This window comes from Typopeltis vanoorti, chromosome 15 (assembly GCF_054136105.1).
Source record: "Typopeltis vanoorti isolate ZY-2024b chromosome 15, IOZ_Tvanoo_1.0, whole genome shotgun sequence".
In the NCBI taxonomy this organism is placed as follows: Eukaryota; Metazoa; Arthropoda; class Arachnida; order Uropygi; family Thelyphonidae; genus Typopeltis; species Typopeltis vanoorti.
The window spans coordinates 69,416,200-69,434,830 of record NC_143563.1 but is presented as its reverse complement, the minus strand read 5'-3'; the positions used below and the strand labels follow the sequence as shown (position 1 = coordinate 69,434,830).

The following is an 18,631-nucleotide window of genomic DNA, read 5'->3' as shown; positions in this document are numbered from 1 at the left end:
TCTTCCTGTGAACTAAAGAAAATCGGCTGTCTAACCCACTCGATTTTCAAACATTAAAAATATTGTGTTAGGGTTAGGGGCAACGAGAGGGCGACACTGACTAGCCAAGACTATCACTAATTAATCAATATTCGCTGCATATTGATTAATTAGTGATAGTCTTGGGCCTGCTATCTCTGATTGGCTACCAGTGGAGATTGAACATCCCACTCAGTCTCCAAAAGTTAGATAGGGCTAAACGGCCTCGCCTACTCCCTATATGGGAATAAAGGCGTTAACTGATTTATATATATATATATTAGGATTACCAAGTAATTTTATAACCTTGGTTATTTTACTTCTAATCCCAAGTAAGCAAACGGTTAAGTTTGCACCTGAACGTAGTTCAAGTACAAGGTGGTGCAACACCAAGGCAACTCATTGTAAAGGTGAGTAAAGCTCTGATCACTATTCTTACTATTTCCCATAATGTAAAGCACATCTCACTAAAAGATGTATACTGCAATACATTATGGGTGCGGTCACTACCCAGACCAGTTTCAACCTTTTTTGAGGTCTCCTCAGTGAGTAGCTAGTCCCTAAATACCAAGGTTGACAATTGACATTTATGTCTCTAAGGGTGAAACAAAATGCTTTTCATATTCCCCGCTATCTGTTGTGGTTACAGTGAGGATAAAATTTACAAGACGTTCACACATTTAAATTTACAAGAGTTTTCTCGCCCTGAATGGGCATGGAGATTATGCCCATTCAGGGCGAGAATCACTAAAGGAGGCTAATATAGCTCTTGGTCTTCTATATTTGAATATGGCCGTTGCCTCGTATGTTGCAGCTTGCTGAACCAAATCGTTGGGATGTGTGAACGTCTTTAAGAAAAACTTAGATGCTAAGGATTGTAGAAAAGAGAGAATATAGAGAATATTTGTGTCTCTGTGGAGTTGGTTGTTTCTAACATACCACGGGACATTCAGAATCATTCTCAAGCACTTGTTCTGCATGCGCTGTATTTTGATAATGTTAGTATTAGAGGTGTGGCTCCAGGCTTGGTGAGAGAGGCATAGGTGATTATAGGACAAATCGTCATCTGGTATAGTTGCAATTTGATTCTGTTGCTGAGCTTGCTGTTTCTATTAATTAGCAGATAGATCTGGGCAATGGCTGTAGATGCCTTTGTGCAAGCAAACTTGATGTGTTGGTTGAAAGATAGCTTTTTGTCGAGAATCACACCCAGGTAATTTGTTTCTGTCTGCCAGGTAATTTTAGTATTGAATAGTAACACATCTCCTGCAGGAGACATTGGAAGTCAACCCCCTGAAAAGCTCAGCCGTTCTTTTCTCAAAAACAACAGCTGAGCTTTTCAGGGGATTGACTTCCAATCTCCACTTGGAAAACCAACCCTCCAGCTTTAGAAGGTTTTCTTGAAGCTTTCTGGTTACGAAGTAGGGTCTGAGAGATCTGGTTAGTATCGCCGCATCGTCCGCACACAGGGCCAAAATGAAAGTCATCGGATTGTGTGGGATGTCTGACATGTACACAGAAAACAGCAATGGAGCCAGTAGAGATCCCTGCAGCACTCTTGCAAAGATATGGCGCTGGGACGATGTAGAACCATTGATTTTAACTTGCATCAATCTATTCTGAAGATATGAATGGATTAGATTAATCATTTTTAGTGAGGTACCGGATGAGATAAGTTTGCGCAGGAGTCCAAATTTTGTCAAATGCTTTGGATAGGTCTAGAAAAACAGCTCCTTTGCACTGGCGCCAGTTGTAGCTGGTGGTGATGTATTTGACGATTCTGTGGATTTTCTGGGTAGTATTATGGTGTTGTCGAAAACTAAACTGTTCTTTGGGGAGGATGTTTAGGTCATTTACTGAGGTTTGGAGTCGTGAGAGGTTGACCTTCTCTGCAACCTTACCCAGATTGGAGATGAGACTGATTGGACGATAATTCTGCGGTAAGTGTGGGTCTTTTCCTGGCTTATGTATAGGAATCACACCAGCCAGTTTCCAGGTGGAAAGATAATAGTGAAGTCTTAAGATTGCATTTATTATTCTGGTCCGGTGCACTATAGCTTTTCGAGGCAGCAGCTTGATTACCCTGTTTGAGATGCTGTCTGGTCCAGGAGCTTTAATGTTCTTAAGTTTTTTAATAATATTATATAATTCAACAGGTGATGCAGGTGCAATATGGTCAGCACTGGTATCTAGAAGGTTTAGTGCATGCCTGACCTGTATGTGGATTTTGTACAGATGATTGAAATCTAAGTTATTATAAGAAGGTTTGCCTAATCCTCAAGATTTTAGTATGACTTCTGCCTTATCTGCATCTGTGTGGACTAGGCCCTGGATTGAGATTATAGGAGGAGGGATCTGTTTTTATTTTTGATGTTTCTCAGTACTCCCCAGATAGAGTGATCAATAGGTGAGATAGAGACTAACTTTTAATCCGAAACTTGGTTTCTATTTGTTTTAAGTGCATCGCTTACTGCCCCATTCAATTTGTTAAGCACTCTCTTGTCCTGAGGTGCGCGAGTGTTGTGAAATCTCTTCCTATCTCACTGATCAGGTCCATAATGTCCTCAGGCAAACGATCAGTCTTGGGAACAGGTTTCTGGAAGGTTGCAACCATTTTAGCAGACTTAATCTGTTGGGTGAGGCTAGTCACTGCAAATTCCACATCTTCTGGTGTGCATATGTGAGGGATGGCTCCAGTTTGATCCCTAAGTGCTTTAGACAATCTCTCCCACGATATGCCTGAATGAGAGGGAGGAGACAGGCATTCTTGTTCTCCCAATTGCAGTACAATTGGGAGAACAAGACGACAGCTCGTTTAGTGATATAAGGCTGTACTGTAGTTTAATGTCTTGCAGGATGGCTATATCCAGGATGTCAGCAGTGCCAGACGTACTGAGATGAGTTGGTTATACCAAGGTTTTAGTAATACAGAGCCTTATCAATTTTACCTATAAAAGTTGCTACAAGGTGTTTTTATTTTTAATAAGAATCTCTGGAGGAGATATAGATGTAAATAAGTTTTTAACTTGAGAATAGCTCAGTGGGTGTGGCGTTTGCCAACCACGGCGCTTGGCGGCACGAAGGAAGACTTGGTTTCGAGTCTAGTCGGCGAGCAGAGGAAATTTTTCTAAGCCTTTTTTCGAAGGGTTCCCGAGTTAGTCGATCTCTGGCACGGGCAAGCAGGTTTTTCCTCCAGGAAACTCGGGTTTTTTGTCCTGTAAACTCAAGAAAATTGACCGTAGAAACCACATTGTTTTCAGACATTAAATATATTGTATTAGGGTTAGGGACCACGAGATGGCGGCACATTTGAGCCGTCTCTCTTCACTGAGTACCGCTTAATTAGTTCAAGTCTAAAGGTGGTGCAACACCAGGGCAACTCATTGTAAAGGTGGGTAAAGCTCTGATCACAATTCTTAGGATTTCCCATAATGTAAGGCACATCTCACTAAAAGATGTATACTTCAATGCATTATGTGATCAGAGCTTTACCCACCTTTACAATAAGTTGCCCTGATGTTGCACCACATTTAGACTTGAATAATGTTCAGGCGCAAACTTAACTGTTTGCTTACTTGTGATTAGGAGTAAAATAATCAAACTTATAAAATTACTTGGTAACCCTAATATACATTATTCCCAAGTTAAAAACTTAATTTATTTACATATATCTATCTATCTATATATATATATATATATATATATATATATACATATATATTAGGATAACCAAGCTATTTTATAAACTTGATAATTTTTACTCCTAATCCCAAGTAAGTGCAGTAATTACAAGTAAGTGCAGTTTCTTCCCTCACATAAACTCAAGAGAATAGAGTGTGTAACCCATATTATTTTAGACAATAACATATCCTGCTAGCATTAGGTACCAAGATATGACACTTGTTCGCTGGTCTGTACATCGGTTGCCCCTTATACTGTAGTTAGTGATAGTTTTGGGCCATTAGCTCTGATTGGGTACTGGGAAAGAATGAACTGCACACTCCATTTCCGAAAGCTATATAGAATTAAAAGGCATTGCCTACTCCCTATAAAAGAATAGTAGGCATTAGTTTATTTCTTCAATACAACTAACTTATGGGAGAAATTCTTTTGTGGAAAAATATTTAGTAATCAGACCTACCTTCATTATTACAGTCTTAGTGATAGTGTTTATCAAAAACTTAAGATAAAAATCTCATTAGTGATTTTATACTAACTACTAACATATTTAAAAGCCTCTGAAAATGATGAAAGCAAAACATTCACTACTTGGCTGTTTGAAAGAAATAACAATGAAAGAACAAGGAAGAAAATGTTGCATTATCATGGGGAAATATTGGAAGAAGACTTGTAATCCTATTTATTAAATTAATAATTTTTAAGCAATTCTGTAATTTGCGTTACAAAAATCAGCTAAAGCATCTTATTCCCATAGGGAGTAGGCGAGGCTGATATAGTCTTATCTAACTTTTGGAGACTGAAGAGGAAGTTCGATCTCTTCTCGTAGGCAATCAACGATAGCTGACCAAGAATATCGATAATTATACATCGCATCTGGTGAAGAGAGGCGGCTGAAAAGTGCCACTATCTTGTGGTTCCCTAATGCAAACAATATATGTACTGTCTGAAAATAATGTGGATTTTCCTGAGTTTATTGGAGACGACAAACCCTAGTTTCCAGGAAAAAACTCCTCTTGCCCCTGTTAGAGTTCCATTAACTGGGGAGCAGGTGGTAAAAGTTGCTATAGTGCAGGGTTTCTCAAACTTTTCCTATGACGGAACACTTCACATTTCCTGAATTTTAACCGAACACCTTGGTCAATGTCAAGGATCATCGGTCTCGTATTCATTGTAAAGCTAAGTGTACTATCGCTGCGTACTGTTTGAACTGAGACTGAGCATACTTACTGTTTGAACCGACAGTACCGTTATTTTTCATATTTCCAGGCCGTCCCGTCGTTTTAATAAAAATGTAAATTTTGTCTCGTTTTTAATAAAAACTATAAATATACTTTAATATTGGTCAATCATAAATTATTATTCATAATCTATAATCGTATATCAATATCATGGATATCAGTAATTTGTATATAACAATGGAATCGCATTGGTCGATACTAAATATCGATATCTGCAGTAATATTGAGAGACGTTGGCAACACTTGCACGTCTTAGAAGCGGAGTCTGTTCTGCTGTAGCGTTAGTTTTTATTTTGCCTGTATGCTAACTGGGGACTTTGTTATTCAATGTTGGCGATTTAAATTTCATATTTTTGTAACGTTTTAAGTCTTATTTTGAAGCTTTAAGCCTATCCTTGAAATGTCAAAGAGGCGAAACTGCAGTGTTAATGATGATCTCCAGAGAGAATTCAAATTTATTAAACTGGACAAACTGTGTAGTGATGGAACAAAAGTGGTATGTCAACATTGTAATGTTCATTTTTCTATTGCTCATAAAGGCAGAAGTGACATCAACCAACATCTACATAGCCAGAAACATAAGGATGCTGAAATGACTTTGGCTTCAGTTAAAAACATCAGCTCGTTTATGATGAGATGTGATAGTAATAGTGAAAGCGATAAAGTTGCAGCAAGTGAAGCTCTTGTTGCTTATCATACTGTGCGCTACGGCCAAAACTGCTTGTCGACATTGATAAATAAAATTTATGAACCAAAATTTTCTTCAGCACGTACCAAATCAGAAGCAGGAATTATCAATGTTTTATCACCACACATATATTGAGCGAAGTAATAGAGGATTTGAATAAAACAAAAAGCATTACAGCAGTTTACATGCATGAAACAAAAAATACATCAAACTTTTTCCAATCGTTGTGCAGTACGTTTTGCCAAATTGTGGTGTTCAATAAAACTTATAGACTTTATTTCCTTACCTGGTGAAACATCCGACATACACTGTGCTATGTTGAGGGAAGTAAGTGACAAATTTGCCTTAGAAAACAAAATCGTTGCTTTGTGTGCAGATAACACGAACACCAATTTTTGTGGTTGCAAAAAACTTGGTAAAAAGAATCTGTTTATAATAAAACTTTTTTATCGTCTTACTTTTTCATGAATGCAGAATATTACCCGGCCCCGTTTTTGCCATCCCAATGTCCCGTTTATTTGAGCCTGTGTAGCTCAGTGGATTTGGCGTTTGCACACCACCGCGCTAGGCCGCACGAAGGAAGTCTTGGTTTCGAGTCTAGTCGGCGACTAGAGGAAATTTTTCTAAGCCTTTTTTCGACCGGTTCCCGAGTAGTCGATCTCTGGCACGGGCAAGCAGGTTTTTCCTCCCGGAAACTCGGGTTTTTCGTCCTGTAAACTCAAGAAAATCGACCGTAGAACCCACATTATTTCAGACATTAAATATATTGTGTTAGGGTTAGAGACCACGAGATGGCGGCACATTTGAGCCGTCTCTCTTCACTGCGTACCGCTTAATTAGTGATAGCCTTGGGCCATCTGTCTCTGATTGGGTACCAGTGGAGATTGAACTGCCCACTCAGTCTCCAAAAGTTAGATAGGGCTAAATGGCCTCGCCTACTCCCGTATATACGGGAATAAAAAGACGTTAGCTGATTTTTTTTTTAATGTCCCGTTTTTGTCGCCAGGAAATATGATACCTATACGGGAATAAAAGGCATTAGTTGATTTTTTCATTTTTTTATAAATAAGAAGGAGAAATTTTTGTGAAAATAATAAGTAATAAGGACTACAGCTGAAATTAAATTTCTGTAAATAAATAAAGTGAGTGAGGTCAGTGAACAAACTTGATATCGTGTATCATATCGAGAGAGGTTTAAGATCCCTCCCCACCATTTTGGCTGAAAAAATACGAATGGGAACATCGTGTATACTAAATTCAAACAAAAAACTAAGCACCAACTTAAACAAAATCGAAAATCTATCCCTTAAATCCTTAAATAATAACCAAGACATTATAATCACGAAAGCAGATAAAGGCAATGCCACTGTTCGTTTAGACCGTACAACATACATTGAAAAAATGAGCCATTTAATATTGGACCACAACACCTACCAAATAATAAACTACAACCCCACAAAACGTAAAAAAAGAAAACAACTGAATTAATCAATTCCGTCCACACAGGACCCAAAGAAACAACAAAAAAATTAATACCTCATTATGCCTGTGCGCCCAGAATTTATGGCCTGCCAAAAATACACAAATTAGGCACACCTCTACGTCCGATTGTTGAAGGAATTGACAGCCCAAATTATCACTTAACCAAAAAGTTACTGGCCACACTCAAGGAATTGGTAGGTCGGCTCCCTTCCTACATAAAAAATAAACAAGATTTCATTAATAAAATTAAAAACGTTACACTCAACGACCCAGATTTATTAGTCAGCTTTGACATAACTTCCCTTTTCATGAATGTCCCAATCAATGACACTGTCTTGCTCCTACAGAACATATTTCCACACGACATCACGGCCCTCTTTGCCCACGGAATCCGCTCCGGATATTTCGTGTGGCAAAACAATTTTTACCTTCCAGAAGAAGGTACAGCCATGTGCTAACCACTTTAACCCCACCCCCAGTAGCTAACTTTTATATGGAAGACTTTGAGCAACATTCTCTAGAGACAGTGTGTCTATAGCCCAAAATTTGGCTCAGATACGTCGACGATATTTTCGCCATTTTGGCCACCTAAACAAACAACACAAACGTATCCAATTCACCATTGAAATGAAAAAAAAAAACAGCTCTCTTTCTTTCCTAGACACACACTTGTCACACGTCTTCCCTCTGGTGGTCCCTCCTTCCCAGTTTACCACAAACCCACACACACAAGCCAATACACACACAAAAATTCTTACCACCACCCAACACAAAAACTAGGTGTCATAAGCACCCTTAAACATAAAGCTCTAACTATTTGTTCTAATGAATAAGCTCTAAACCAGGAATACAAGATCATCAACCAAACATTTATAAAAAAGAAAAATTAAAAAACTATTCACAAGATCCTCGATAAAGATACCAGTAAGAACAAAAAAAGATTTCAGGAATGCTATTGCCATTCCTTATGTTAGAGGCATTTCTGAAAAAATAGACAGCACACTATGTAAATACAACATTAAAACCACCTTTAAACTCCCAAATAAGTTAAGACACCGACTCAGTTCTTCTAAAGATCCTTTTCCACACCTAGCCCATCCAGGGATATACAAAATACAATGCACATGTAACATACCATACATAGGGGAAACAGGACGAACTATTCCAATAAGACAAGACAAACACAAACGACACATCAAATATCTCCATTTTGGAAAAACCGGCCTATATGACCATGCACTCCAAACATACCATAGAATTGATTGGAAAAATACCAAGTCCCTACACTGCACCAAAACCTGATTTCAGAGAAAATTTAAAGAGTCATGTGAAATGCTGAAACACAACCCAAATCTCAACAAAAATGATGACCTAACCATTTCAAGAATGTGGAGGACAATCTACAACCTATATAACAACCTAAACTAGCCATAGAAAAATCTTACTACAAGAAGACAACCTGGTGAAGTGTTTGTAACATTTAACAGCAACTAAAAGAAATCATATTATAACAATCAGAACTATCCAGAAGAAATTAATACATGAGGACTTGAGCAGTTTATTGTAGTTGTATTTATTTATTTGTTATTATTATTTTTTTTAAATTTTTATTTACTGATTATTTTTTAATTTTTTTTATCACTAGAGGTCAGACTAGGGAAAAGGATTAATTAACTACGTAGATTTAGTGCTGGTTAAATGAAGATTGCAATCCAGAAATGGAAATAAAAGTTAGAATTGAAATGGCAAGAAAAAATTTTCTCTTGATGAAACCAACACTTTGTAACCGCAGTTTAAACTTAGAGCTTAGAGTACGCATGGTTAAATGCTATGTATGGTCTGTACTGCTGTAAGGTGTAGAAACTTGGACCTTAAAAACAACATCAATAAAAAGACTTGAAGCTTTTGAGATGTAGTTATATAGACGAATGTTAAAAATCCCATGGAGAGCAAAAACGTCCAATCAGGAAGTACTGGAACAAATGGGAAAATCACGTGAACTTTTAGATACCATAAAAAGAAGGAAAACTGCATATCTTGGTCACCTACTTCGTAATGAAAAATATAAGATATTTCAACTGATTATAAAAGGGCAGATAAATGGAAGAAGAGGACATGGAAGACGAAGAAAATCTTAGCTGGTAGACATCAGACAGTGGACTGGTATGAACTCTGAGAGACTCCTCAGTGTAGCTGAGAATCGCTCAATATTTGCCAAGGTGGTCGCCGATCGCACTGAAAGAAGAAGATTTAGTTTACCGGTATACAGGGCATGAGCATGTAGCTTGGTTCCTTATACACTTGTATTCCATCCCGATGATGACCTTGATACAGGAGTCGAAGCGTCAACTTTTATTTTATTAATTACTAATAAATACTACTATATATATTTATATATTATTATATCACACCTCCAGGGAGTCCAAAGACTCATCGAGGGAGGGCATCTACTCTACAACTGTTCTTCTCACTACTCCACCAACCTTCATCATCTAACACCAACGCCATCTACCGCCGACTACCACCACTAGTACTTTCACAGACAATCACAAACCTCCATGCCCACGGCGAGATTCGAACCCGTAGCCTTTTGGCTGGAGAGTGGATACGCTAACCACTCGGCCAACCAGGCCGGCATGAATTTGAATTTTGATATTTGTAGCAAAAATTACACAAAGAATGTATTTCTTTGCGAGACCTAGCGTTATTAATGCAAAAATCCAACTATGACTGCTATAAATTACTGTTTATTTTTTGTGTAATTTTTGCTACAAATATCAAAATTCAAATTCTAGTATTATTACTGGCTAATTCCGGATAAAATATTCCTAAAACTAGTGACAAGTTTGCACATGGTAAAAGTATTAATGGTTGTGTTTGAAATTGAATATTTGGATTTTCATCTCAAATTACCTAAATTAATTTCAGTTACAAATTAAATTGAAACTGTGGGTTTTTTCAGCATTACACGTATTCCTTCTATTTCAAGATTTTCATTAACATTTGTTAATATAACAGATATTGCTATACCATTCTATCCCGGCTTAATGAATCTGTATGAACCATGATGGTAATTTTATACTAGTACTGTATTTCAATTTCCCGTTCATTTTCTTGTACAGATAGATCATTTGGATACATACAGTTGTTAATGCTATGTTGTAACACAGATAGGAGAGAGGAAAGCGTGTCACCACGGTGAAACCAGTTCCAACAAGCGATAGGACCCTGATGTCATCATAAACAATATAGCGCCGTTTAGTGCCAAAAATGAGAACTAATGCCCAATATTTAAGTTTAATTACTATGAAAATGGACATTAATAAATAAATAAATACTTTCTTTCATTTGTTAGTAAGTATTCTTTGTATTATATGCTATATATTATACGGTGTTAATTTACATTTTTTTACCCCCTATTATTTTATTTACCTGTCACAATGAGAAGTTTCACACAATTGGATATTAATGACATCATTTTATATAAAGATCGTGGTTGGCTTTCTATTCTTCTAGAGATGCATGTTTAACTAGTGACGTCATGTGTTGCACTATATGGTGAAATTTCACTCTGCTGTGTGCTGGAGGCCAGTGAGGCGAAGGTTTTGTTCTCATCTTTTGAGAGTTTGAATTTCATTAAATAACTTCTCTGCTGCACAGCATATAGTTTTTCTTCGCCAATTGCAAGTGACTTCGCTATGTAAGTATGCAAGCAAATTTTATAAAATTATGCTTGATGGAGTAAACGGATTATTATTACGTAACGGGGTGGTCTGTCATTCTGTAAGAGTAATCTGTTAAAACGACTTTCTTCCCTCATTTCTAAGCTGTGTGCCCTTGGATTATCACAGTGAAGTACTTGTTAGAGCTATCATCTGCTTAAGTCCATTTATTACATAACTGGTATAATGAAAAGCTGTTGATTCCATCATATTTGAAATAAATATGAATGTTTTTCAAACTACCGAATATTTGTGTTTAGACAAATCGTATTACTTTTTGCAAGGTTTGTATAGGTCGTCATCTTTCAAACATCCTAATATAATGCATAGTCGGCATTAATACTGTGTATTAAGTTTGTCATATGTTTGTTTGCAGGCTGGTTTGCCAGTTTGTGAGTTGAAAAACCAGTTTTATTGTGTGTGTGGGTGGGCATCTCTGGCTAATTTTCCTTCCTTCTCTTTCTCATCCGTCCCTTATGACGGGTCGAGGGGTTTATGACGAATTAATACAGCCGGCTCATCAATCCTCTGTTGCATCCCATAAGGGCAAGTATTCATGACTGTAAATCCTTGTGTATTCATGGAGTCGGTTTGCTGTTCTGAGGGACGGAAAACCAGAGTTTATGGGTGAAATAACTGAGACTGGCTAACTCACCTTTATTAGAAAGAGACCAGATAAAGGTTCCTCATGTCATGGACGGGAATTGAACCCAAGTCTTTCCATCCATTGGGCTTTGTCTATATTGACTGAGCTACAGAGAATCCTAGCTAATTTTAGACACCTGAAAAGTAATCAAGTATTACTTGTCACAATGGGAATAACTTAAGGTGACCTTCCTTCCATTTCATCATAAATAGTCAATTGAAAGGAACAGTGGTGAATAGAACAATCACCAAACAGCTCTTCTTTAAGCAGAGAGAGAGAGTGAATAAGCAGTTTAATTACTTAAAAATATGCATAAATGAGTTTTGATGTCAGATTTATGAGTAAATAAAAAAAAAAAAAGTGTAGCTGTTATATGGGCACCAGCAGTAGGGATGCCCGTGCTTGCAAGTCGCAAACCCCTAGGGGTTTGCGACTTGCAGGCACAGGCATGGCTAATCTGGGGTCCCAGAGCTAAGTATGATCTAATTCAAAGCTTTTGGTCATACTTTTCTCTAACTCTTCCACTTCCTGCTTCTACCCTCATACTAACATTCTTCTTAATGAGGATTCTTTACTTAAAACTTTCTGTCTGTCTCTTTTCTTGCTTACTAACCCCAGGAGGAGGTCCTCCATTCTCCTTGAAGCTATTAGAGTACTTGAGGGCTAGGGGGTGTTTCCTCCTCTTTCAACTAACCACTAATAATTATAGTAGCGGGCAGCAGTGCTACTTGTATTAACTTCCTATAGCATAAGTGTTATAATACTGTGATGTGGAAGGCAAGGGGAAACCACCACATTCCATTCCCAAGTAAAAGCAGCAATGGAAATTAAAAATGAAGGTAAGATCGGCTATGGAGCTTTCACTGAAGGAGTCATGCCTAGCAGGAGAAGTAACCGGGCTTCTCAGGTCGACGGCCAACGAAATCCTGGTAGTTCTTCAAAAATGAAGACAAGAAATAAGCTGAATATTGGAACATGGAATGTAAGAACACTGCTAGAACCAGGTAAAATAGAAAATGTGAAAAAAGAAATGGAAAGACTTGAAATAGACATTGTGGGCATTAGTGAGACAAGATGGGAGGGACAGGGTGATTTCTGGAGTGGAGAATTTCGAATAACATATTCAGGGCAAAAGAAGGGCGAGTCAGGTGTTGCAATAATGCTTCATAAAAAAGTTGGAAAGCTAATCACTACAATTATTAACCATAATGACAGAATTATGGTGATAAGCATTCAAAATGAACCAGTAAACCTCAATATTATAATGGTCGACATGCCAACATCACAACATAGCGATGAAGAAGTAGAAGAAATTTATGAACAAATAGAAGAAATCTGGAGCAGCTTTAAAGATAGAGACAATACAATAATAATGGGAGATTGGAATGCAATAGTGGGAGAAGAGAGCAATGATAATTATTATTATTGTTCCGGGAAACTCCAAGGAGTCGACAGACTCATCGAGGGAGGCCCTAACATCATGTCTGGAACAACTATTCAACATTCACACAGTATCTATCATATCTTGCCTTGAACTTGAAATTGTAAAAATATAAAATATAATTGTAATAAAAAGGTAACGAGTGTGGTAAGAAAAGCAAAAAAGGATTACAAAAGAACATTGACCATGCAAGCTAAAGAGAATCGTAAACAGTTTTTTAGATATGCAGCAAGTAAAAGGAAAAATGTACATGGCAGAATGATTTTAAAGAATGCCGATGGTAGGGAGGTAACTGAATCAGTTGATATAGTTGAGTTGCTGAGTTAGCACTTTGCAAGAATATATCATCCAGGTGGTGACATTGCAGAAACGAACGTACCAGTAGATTATACGGGAATTGTGGTGAATGAAGTGGAGGTGAGTAGTCTATTGCATAACCTCAATGTCAGTACATCTGTGGGATTGGATGGTGTACCAGCTCGTGTTGTACAAGAAGCAGTTAAAGAATTGTCAGTACCCTTGACCATTTTGTTTAATTTGAGTCTCGGGTCTGGGTTAGTCCCGAGGGGGTGGAAAGGGGAAAATAGTTCCACTGCATAAAGGTGGTTACAAGACTGCTGTTGTAAATGACCGACCGATTAGCATATCAGGAATCATTGTCAAGGTCTTAGAGAAATTAGTCAAGAAAAGAATACAGGATTGGATAGATGAAAATGGGATATTGTATGGGGGACAACATGGTTTTGTGAAGGGTAGATCATGCCTCAGTAACTTGCTCACGTTTTATAACACAGTGACGGCTGAACTGGATAGGGGTAATGGGTTTACAGTAATACTACTGGACCTTGCCAAGGCTTTTGATAGGATACCACATAGAACCCTAATCAGTAAACTGGAGCAGATGGGGATAGATATAGGGTTGGTGAGATGGATAGGAGGGTGGTTGAAGGAGAGATACCAGAGTGGTTTATTCAGGAGTGGAGTCTAAAAGACAGCTTGTGACTAGTGGTGTGCTACAGGGCTCTGTTCTTGGACCACTGCTTTTCAATTTGTTCATCAATGATATAGGAAAGGATTTGAGAGGAAGTGTTCACTTTTTTGCTGATGATGCAAAGTTGGGTAGAGCAATTATGAGTGCACAGGATGTCAAAATTTTACAGGATGATTTGCATAGTTTGGAGGACTGGGCTAGGAAAAATGGATGTCAATTTAATGTGGCAAAGTGTAAGGTTATGCACTTTGGGGTGAAAAGAATAGCAGCAGTATATCGCATTGGTGGAACCGTACTCCAGGAGATTGATGAGGCCAGGGATTTGGGAGTGTTGGTGGATAGGGAATTGAAGTTTAGGGGGCACATTGCAAAAGTGACTAAAACAGCTCACCAAGTAAGAAGTATTTTTCAATTAATACCAAGTATTTTTCAGAAGCCAAGGGCTTCTGAAAAATACTTTAACATGCAGAGACAAACAAGTTGTTTCCTCTGTATCGAGCCTTGATATGACCCCATCTGGACTACTGTGCCCAGTTATGGGAACCAGGATTTCTTCGTGATGGGGAGGAAGTGGAGAGGATCCAGAGACGAGTGACCAAGATGATAGCAGGTCTGTGGAATGAACCTTATGAGAATAGGTTGAAGATTTGTGGGTTGCAGAAATTGGTCGATAGGCGAAGGAGGGGTGATGTGATTGAGACATTCAAATTACTGAAGGGTTTCTATAAGATTGATCCAGAAGATATTTTTGGAAATATGACTGGTGGTGGGAGGACTAGGGGCCATGAATGGAAGCTGGGCAGGAGCGTGGTTGACAAGGGTGTTAGAGCTAGGTTTTTTACTTGGAGAGCAGTGAATGAGTGGAATAAGCTTCCAGAGTCTGTTGTGGGCGCTACGACCGTGAATGAGTTCAAGGCAAGGTATGATAGATACTGCGTGAATGTCGAATAGTTGTTCTTGACATGATGTTAGGGCCTCCCTCGATGAGTCTGTCGACTCCTTGGAGTTTCCCGGAACAATAATAATAATAATGTTTCAGGAAGATTTGGTCTTGGATGTAGGCATGAAAGAGTAAAGCAATTAATAGAATTTTGTACACAAAAATAGTTAGTTATAGCAAATACACTATTTCAAGTTCCAAAAAGAAGATCCATCTGGAAAGTGCCTGGAGATTCAAATAGATTATATATTGGTCAAGAAAAGATACAGAAACCAAATAAATTGCAAAAGCTATCCAGGCGCCGACAGTAGTGACCATAACCTTGTCTTAATGAAAACAGAACTGAGACATAGGAAACAAATCCAAAGATACAAACCAATAAATGGAACCTTGAAAAATTAAAGAGTAAAGAAAGGATACCAAGAGGCAACTGATCATGACATTCCAGAAAGCATAGTCAGAATAATATTGAAAACCAGTGGAATATAATTAAAGAGTTAATTACAAATTCATCAAATCAATCATTGAAAAATGCAGAAAAAGAAAATTGGATAACAGATGAAATACTTGGCTTTATGGATGAAAGAAGAAAATATAAAAATGCTGTTAAAGAAGATGTGACCAAATACAAATATCTTAAAAATCAAATTACAAGAAAATGTAGACAAGCCAAAAAAGAATACCTAGAAGAACAGTGTAATAACATAGATGAATTATTTAAAAAAGAAAATATACAGAAAACCTATAACAAAATTAACAGACTGACTTTCAAATTTAATAAGAACAGCAAAAACAGTGCCATCAAAGATGAAAATGGAAAATTACTAATAGAATCTGAGGAATATATATTAATGGAATGGAAGAATTATCTTGAAAATCTCTATAATGGCGATAAACTTGATGTTGATATCAGCATAGAAAATCAAAATGAAGATAATCTAGGGACCCCCAATAATGCGAGAAGAATTTGATAAAGCATTCTCTGAAATGAGCAAGGGAAAAAGTCCAGGTGTAGACAATATTCCTATAGAACTGCTACAAAATCTAGGTGATGAGACAAAAACCTTACTCCATCAATTAATAGCCAAAATCTATGATAGAGGAGAAATACCAAAGGAGTTCATGAAATCAACCATAATACCAAAAAAGAATAATGAAGCCAATTTAGAACAGTAACTTTAATCCCACATGTTAGCAAAATTCTGTTAAAAATTTTTCAAAATAGGATTTATTCCAAAATAGATTGTCTATTGAATGAGAACCAATTTGGATTCAGAAAGAATAAAGGAACAAGAGAGGCAATACTCTGTTTAAGAACAATAATAGAAGATTAGACCTTAGTCAAAATACTTGCATTTGCTTCCTTGATTTAGAGAAAGCATTTGATAAAGCAAACCAGCAAATACTCCTAAATTGTCTAACTAATATCGGCATAGATTTGAGAGATAGGAAAATAATTTATCAAATTTACAAAAATCAAAATGGACGGATTAAAATCGATGATAAGGAGAAAATAATAAATATAAGGAGTGGTGTAAGACAAGGATGTATACTTTTACCACTTTTATTTAATTTATATATTGAAAAGGCCATTCAGGAAACTAAAGATAAAATAAATAGTGGCATAAAGAAAAATAGTGAGCAAGTCATGTGTATGAGATTTGCTGATGACATAGTCCTTGTAGCAGAAAACAGAAGAACGTTAAAAACAATGCTAGAATTACTAAATAATAAGCTTGAAAAATATAAAATGAAAATCAACACAGATAAGACTAAAATCATTGTTACAGGCAAAATCCCTATCAATATAGAGCATATAGACATCAGCAGGAAACAAATAACACAAGAAGGAAGCCTAATAACAGAAGATGGCAGAACAAGAGAAGACACAAGATCAAGAATAAACAATGCAAAAGCCCAATTCTCTAAGATGAAAAACATTTTAACAGGAGACCTCAACCTACAATTGAAAAAAAAATTAGTCAAGACATTGATATGGAGCATTGCACTGTATGGATGTGAAACCTGGATTCTAGGCAGAGAAGATGTAAGAAGATTAGAGGCTTTTGAAATGTGGTGCTGGGGCGCTGCATGAACAAAATAAAATGGACAGAAAAAAAAATCAAACTAACAAGTCCTGAGAGAGATAAACGAAACAAGAACTCTAATTAAATTGATCAAAATTAGAAGGGGAAGATAGGTGGTTTAGACATATACTTCGACATGATGGACTTGTGAAAAGAATGACTGAAGGCAAAATAGAGGGGAAAAGAAGAGGCAGACCAAGGAAAAGCTTTCTTGACCAAGTCAAAGACAGCATGGGTTTGAGGAGTTACCAAGAGCTTAAGAAGAAAACCAATGACAGAGTGGAATGGAGGAAATTGCTGCTGAGCTACCAATCCCAAGACTGATGCAACTGATGATCAGTAGGGTGTACAAATTCTCATTGAGAGAAGGCTACACACACACACGATTTGCCACACCCCCTCCCTTAAATTCGTTCAGACAGTGGACCCAGTGTCTCCCTGATAATCTGTTCTACTCGCTGACTTGCCAAGATAAAAATCATAACAGCTTTTCTGACTGCATTCTTGCTATTCTAGGGATAATTCGATCCCTATATAATGAAGATATCGCCAACCTCTGTTATAAAATCATATCCCCAGTTTCTCTGTTATGCTGTTTATCAGGAATTTTAAGTAGTATTTCCATAATCCACCCTTGTACCTAATGTTCTCCATTTACGATACTAGACACTACCACATACAATAAAGCTACAGTGATGGCCGAAAAGGGAAAAACTCAGCCTAATTAAAAAATTCTATTCTCTTTTTAAAAGAAAACCAAAGGAAACATTTAGATCAATCCAAAGTAGTAATTAACCTTTCCTCAAGAGTTCTAACAAGAGATGAAACAAATTTTCTTATGAAAGGCTTTAATTTTGCTGTAATGCCTTGACAAGTCCTGAAAATCGATATCATAGCCCAAATTGAAAAAGAAATGTATCAGGCGATATAGCAGACCTTATCCTCATTCAAAGTACAGCAGTACTATTAAATTGCAAATTACCACCAAAAAACCTGCAAAAAACAGAATTTGCAGCCCTTAATAAACTCAAATCCGATAAAAACATAGTCATAATAAAAGCAGACAAATGCAATACAACAGTGAGTTTGAACTCAGAAGATTATAACAAAATGAAAAGCCTCCTTGAAGATTCCAATTCCTACACAGCATTAGACATAGATCCCACATGGCAAACTCACAACAAAACTAATAAACTTATCAAGAATATACCAAACTGTATCTGAGGAACTAAAAAGAAATTTACAATCAAAACGCCCACTAGTGCCTAGAATATACGGAGTTCCTAAAATTCATAAAAAATATATACCCCTAAGACAGATAGTGGACGGAAGGACTCTCCTACCTCAAATCTGGCAAAACACCTTACAAACTTGATTTTACCACATATAGGAAAAACATTTGTTCATTAAGAACATCATAGACTTCATAGAAAAAGTAAAAGATATACCCATGGATCCTTCAGACATATTTCACAAAGATTCCAAGAAATGAAACAAACATCCTGGAGAATCTCTTTCCACTGGGCATTGTATAGCTCTACAAATATTGCATAAAAAACACCTTCTTCCTTTATCAAGACAAACTCTGGAAACAAAAAGGACTAGCAATAGGTTCACCCCTTTCACCAGCTCTAGCAAACCTTTACATGGAAAATTTTGAAAATAATGCTTTACAAAACTGGCATATAAAACCAAAA

General features: G+C 37.1%; 1 protein-coding gene across 1 annotated transcript in view; it reads left to right on the top strand.

Annotated features, from left to right (window-relative positions):
• The first annotated feature begins 10,671 nt into the window (after positions 1–10,671).
• The window catches only part of LOC150098857 (uncharacterized), a 55,637-nt gene continuing 47,677 nt past the window's right edge, over positions 10,672–18,631 (top strand). Inside the window, exon 1 of the mRNA XM_090405436.1 lies at positions 10,672–10,807. The gene's annotated coding sequence lies outside the window, so the exon portion shown is untranslated. The remainder of the gene's footprint in view (positions 10,808–18,631) is intronic.